Genomic DNA, 6,000 nt, shown 5'->3' with positions numbered 1-6,000 from the left:
TTAAACAGGTTTGAAATTGTATATATTGTTATCCAGAAATTAGAATAAAGTTAGCATTAAATGATCAGGAAGATATTTAAATATTAAGCAGATGCTCTTTTTACTTCTTTATTTTAAAAGCACTTGCATCACACAAAGAAATACAATAATCCTGCTTCACACAGTATATAACTATAACATGCACCATGAAAAGTCCATTTAAAAAAAGAAGTACAGTGACTTGCAGTTTATGAATGAGCTGGTATGATAAATTATTAAACTGAACGCATTTACCATTGTCAGGGATGCCAGGGGCCATGACCCGGCCGGGATGCCAGGAGGGACCGGAAGAGGGTCAGAGCCCTGCCTGGATCACGTGGGGTTCGCCTTCCGGGTTGCTTTGGGGACCACGGGTCAAGGGCATGGAAGCCTTTTCCTGTAGGAGCCCGTGGTCACCGCCAGGAGGCGCCCCAATGCCTTGGGGACTTGTTTCCCCAGCACTCCTGCCACACCAGGAAGTGCTGGGGGGAAGATTTATGACGCCGCCCGGAGAGCAGCCGGGAGGACAGCCGGCACTTCCGCCACGCTGGGGCGTGGCCATGAAGGAATGCGGGAACACCAGGTGCTCATCCGGGTCAGCTATAAAAGGGGCCGTCTCCCTTCATTCAGAGCTGGAGTCGGGTGGAAGGAGGACGAAGCAGTGGAGAGTGGAGGCGGCCCGAAGAAAGGCATTGTGGCCAGGATTATTGACTGATTGGGGTACTGTGCACGGTGTGGATTGGGTCTTTGTGACCATTGTTCTGGGTCTTTGTGACCATAATTTGTAAATAGTGTAAATAAACGTGTGGTGGTTTGTGCAAAACAAGATGTCTGCCTGTCTGTGCCCGGGTGCCGTTGACATCTGGCGTAGTCGGCAGGATGCTCCGCCTGTTGCAAGGCGGGGACCTGCAACAAATAAATTTGTTGTGGATGGCCGGGCGCAGCAGGGGACACCACCCACGTTCCGCGGGTGCTGCGTGCACACAGCCCCGCGGAGAGAAGAAACCCCACGGACCGCCAGGGGTCCGTTTGATGGCCATACTTCCCTGACACGGGCGGGCGGTATGCCTAGCTGGAGAGCAGCGGTCTCCAGGGATCGTGCCGTTGCTGCAGGCCGAGGCGGCATGGCGTCGGAAGAAGCCTCGCCGAGGAGGTGTCCTCAGTTGGACGGGTCCGGGAAGGTGAGTCCCCTGCCTAGTGCCGGGCCGGGCGTGTTTTTTCTTTCTCAGGCAGGGACTTCCCGGATTCACGTCGGTGGTGGGCGCATGTCGGTCTGCAGGGCGCTGGCAGCACGGCGGCAGCCGCGAAGGCTGCGGAGAAGGAGACGCTGCGTCTCGAAGAGTGCTGGCAACAAAGAGCTGCCGGCAGGCATATCGACGCCGAAAAGGGAGGCAAGATGGCGGACCGGATGTCCCTCCCCTGACAGGCACGCTGTTGGGCGGTGTGTCTTGGGTGCCCGCCAATGACCGAAGAGAGCGGGACCAAGGAACGCTAAATCCGCGGACCGGGGAGACCCGATTGGGCCAGAGGAGAGGGCCCAGAGGAAGTGGCCGGCGTCGGAGGCTGACGTACAGGTAGGCTCCGCTTTGGTTGACTTTCTGTCCTTGCCGGCTGCTCTGACGGAGCTGGGGGCGTGCCTTCAGCCTGCAGAGCAGAGTGTGTTACAGTTGCTACGTGCCCTCCGGGCTGCAGTGCGGGATCTGGAGAAGAAGGCGCTCGCGACCTTACGGAAGTTTCGACTGACAGCGGACGGCGCGGCGCTGGAATCTCCAGCCGGAGAGGTATGCGGATTTGGTGAGTACAGCCGACTCCGACAGCAACTGGGAGGGTCTGCCGAAAATGGCTGTGATAACGATGAGCAGTTTCGAGTAAGCAGCCCTCCGACAAATAGTGCGGCGCTAATGGCTGTATGCGCGGCGAGGGGGGAGTCCGAGAGGACGCAGAATGGACACGGGCTGCTTAGTGCCCCGGGTCCTAGCGCCCTCCGCCCCGAGTTGGCTGCGGCCTCGCGCTGTACTGTAGGGACGCATACGGGAAAGGGGCTTGTGTTTGTTAATACAAAGTCGTACCGTCAAGGCGTCCAAGAGTGAAGGGAGGATTAAGCGGCTGGGTGCTGCTTCCTCCAATATGGTGAGACGCGTTGCTGGGTGCACGCGTATGGCTGGCTGCCCTCTGGGGGAGCAGAGGGAATCCCTGAGGCAGGCAGAGAGAGAGCAGGCGGTGCCGACGACTCCATCATCGAGAGGACACGGAAGCGCGGAGAGGGTACCGATGCAGGCAAGTGCCGGGGTGATTGGAGGGGGGAACGCTGCCCGTGCATGGCACGAGCTGGGTGCTTTGGCAGCGGTTCTGCCCTGTGTTCTCTTTGTAGGGACGGACCCGGCGGGCTGAAGGAACCCTTCGTGGCAGAACAGCCCTCTGATGTCGGGCCGTCAGCGGAATGATCTCTCTGCCGGTGCGCAGCTGCGCCACAGCTGGAGGAGCCTACGGGGAACGAGTGGCTCGGAACAAAGGGCGCGGAGGTCTCGGAGGGGTGCCGATCGAGGAGGCCCCGGGGTGCCGGTAAAAGGGGGGAGCACAACCTGTGCGAGGCACAGGGATGCACCATGGGTTGGTGCTCAGATTGTGTCTCCGCCCTGTCCCTGCTAGGAGTGCGGGCGGACCCGGCTATCCTCAGGTAAGACCCGTTTGGGACTCTGCTGCCCTCGCGGGACGGGTCGCTCTTTCCCACGAGTGGTCTTCGCTGGCTGTGGGGCACTGTCAGGGATGCCAGGGGCCATGACCCGGCCGGGATGCCAGGAGGGACCGGAAGAGGGTCAGAGCCCTGCCTGGATCACGTGGGGTTCGCCTTCCGGGTTGCTTTGGGGACCACGGGTCAAGGGCATGGAAGCCTTTTCCTGTAGGAGCCCGTGGTCACCGCCAGGAGGCGCCCCAATGCCTTGGGGACTTGTTTCCCCAGCACTCCTGCCACACCAGGAAGTGCTGGGGGGAAGATTTATGACGCCGCCCGGAGAGCAGCCGGGAGGACAGCCGGCACTTCCGCCACGCTGGGGCGTACGAAGGAATGCCGGGAACACCAGGTGCTCATCCGGGTCAGCTATAAAAGGGGCCGTCTCCCTTCATTCAGAGCTGGAGTCGGGTGGAAGGAGGACGAAGCAGTGGAGAGTGGAGGCGGCCCGAAGAAAGGCATTGTGGCCAGGATTATTGACTGATTGGGGTACTGTGCACGGTGTGGATTGGGTCTTTGTGACCATTGTTCTGGGTCTTTGTGACCATAATTTGTAAATAGTGTAAATAAACGTGTGGTGGTTTGTGCAAAACAAGATGTCTGCCTGTCTGTGCCCGGGTGCCGTTGACACCATCTTCTCTACAATTTCACTACACAACATTTTTTTTGAAAAGTCTTACTGCCTGAAAAGTTTTTGCTGATTGTGACATGTACCTGGCTTTGCACAAATATAGTTTTGGTTTTACTGCATCACGTAGGAACTCTGAGACATAGATATTTATATGTTTACTGACAATAACGTATTTAGTCACGTTTATGTTTTGCATAAGCTATTAAATTCAACAGAATTGAAAGTGTTTTGCTCCTGATTTTCTTTTGTATTCAATTTCTGGTGCATCACAGTGCAGTGTCCAACAGTAGTCAGCAAGCATTGACGGATTACAGTTGCCCCGGTATCGTTTCTCCATCATACCAATGTCCTGGTGAAGCCTTTCACCGTGTTTGTCACTGACAGCACCGAGATTTGCGAGGAAGAAGTCCAAGTGTGAGTGGAGGAAATGAATCTTGAGTGACATGTTGCACTTCACTGTCTTGTATGCTTTGAGAAGTTTGTCTACCAGCTGAATGTAGTTTGAGGCTCTGTAATTGCCGAGAAAATTGTCAACAATGTCTTTGAAGGCTTTCCAGGCAATTTTCTGGCCCATCTAACAGATCTTCAAACAGCTTGTCACTCATAACATGTCTGATCTGGGGGCCAAGAAAAATGCCCTCATTGATCTTGGCGTCAGTTATTCTTGGGAACATCTGTCTTAAATAATGAAAACCTTCGCCTTCCTTGTTCAGTGCTTTCATGAAATTCTTTATGAGTCCCAGTTTTATGTGAAGAGGAGGCAAAAATATCTTTGCCGGGTCGACAAGCAATTCATGTGGCACATTTTTCTGTCCTGGAACTAACTTTTTACGGAGTTGCCAGTTCTGTTGAGAATAGTGTGACTCTTTGGCACGGCTGTCCCATTCACAGATGAAACAACGGTACTTTGTATAGCCGAGCTGCAGTCCTAGTAACAGAGCAACGACTTTAAGATCTCCACAGATATTCCAGTTCTACCTGCTATACTGGATGTGCTTCAGCAACAGTTCCATATTCTCATATGTTTCTTTCATGTGTGCTGCATAGCTAACAGGTACTGAAGGATAAACGTTGTCATTGTGTAGCAGAACAGCTTTCAGGCTTAACATTGCCGAATCAATGAAGAGACGCCACTCTTCCCGGTTGTGATCACAACCCAAGGCCGAGAACAATCCTTCAATGTCACAACAGAAACAGAGACTGTTGACTTGTGCAAAAAATTTGGTTATATCATGATGTCGGCCTTGAAACACAGAAATTTTCGTACCTGCTGACAGCAAACACCATTCCTGCAGTCTCGAACCCAGCAGCTTGGCTTTTGCTTTTGACAGACCCAAATCTCTGACCAGATCGTCAATTTAGACTGTGTTATCAGATGTGGATCGCCTGATGAGCATTGTAAGAGCCAATCTTAGAAAGTTAAAGTTTTGAGTTAAACTCATATTAATGTTTGCTTAATTTGAATAGAATAAACATTTCTTCCATAGTCATAGCTTACGGTATGGTCTTTTCCCCCTATAAGTTAGTAAGAGATAGAACCTTCTTGCTATAACTGAGAAACAGTGTGATAATAAGCTCAGTCGTTGTGTTTAGAACAGGTCCCAATACATAGGGCCTTAAAAGACCCATTTTCTACTCAGAGATGGGATAAGCATACAGTTTTCTGAACGTTTTGAAATGGTTCAGAAATGATAAGTAAATAGTAACGATTTGAGATGTAACAAGATTAAGCTTAGAACTGAACTTTTCTTAACATTAATTTTTTCCCTTTTTTGCTATTTTAATTTTCTTTTTTGTGTGAACTGTTTTATTTTGAAACTTAACTAAACTTTTAAAAACTAAGATATTTTGTCTGTGGAATCATTTCTGCACGTCAGGCTTTTGTTGAATACCATTTTTTGAGTTAGAGCTAATGAACTTTGGTAACTTTGGAAAAATGCAGCTACAAGCATAGTTCAAAATCCGGGTCAATGTCACTGTCAGTACCCTACATTGCAGTTTCTTAATCTGGTTCGTCTAAGGTCCAATCCTCTGGTGGTTTTCGGAATTGGAAGACTGTCATCATGTAGCACGAGTCTCATTGCTGAAGGCAGATTAGGATATTCAATTGACTTCTTGTTTTTGGCAGAGAAACCAGACATATTAGTCAAACAGAAGTAACAGTCCGTCACATGGTTTTTCTGTTCTCGCCATATCATTGGAACAGCAAACGGCATCGTCTTTCGAGTGCCTCGGAGCCAGGCTCTCAGACTGACAGCACATGTCGCACAGCAAATGTGAGGCGCCCATTCCTTGTCCTGATCACCAATTTTACAGCTGAAATACAGATGATAAGCTTTCTTCACAAAATCAGTCATCCAACGTCTCTGAGGTGCAAGTGTATATTCGCTACACATATAGCAGAGTGTATCGCAGCTGTTACGACATTGACGAGACATATCGCCCGACACCTAAACGTCTATAGCATCAAGCTTACTTACTGTTATATTGCTACAGATACTATACTTTACTATACTGATGCTATACACTGACTATCTATTGTGAGACCCGGGTCTGAGCACCACCAGACAGACATCGCTTCTTTATAAAAAGCACACCTTTATTGCTGAAACACAGTCCTGCA

Source organism: Polypterus senegalus, chromosome 1 (assembly GCF_016835505.1).
Source record: "Polypterus senegalus isolate Bchr_013 chromosome 1, ASM1683550v1, whole genome shotgun sequence".
In the NCBI taxonomy this organism is placed as follows: Eukaryota; Metazoa; Chordata; class Cladistia; order Polypteriformes; family Polypteridae; genus Polypterus; species Polypterus senegalus.
The sequence above is the reverse complement of the archived record's forward strand: the minus strand, read 5'-3'. Positions refer to the sequence as shown.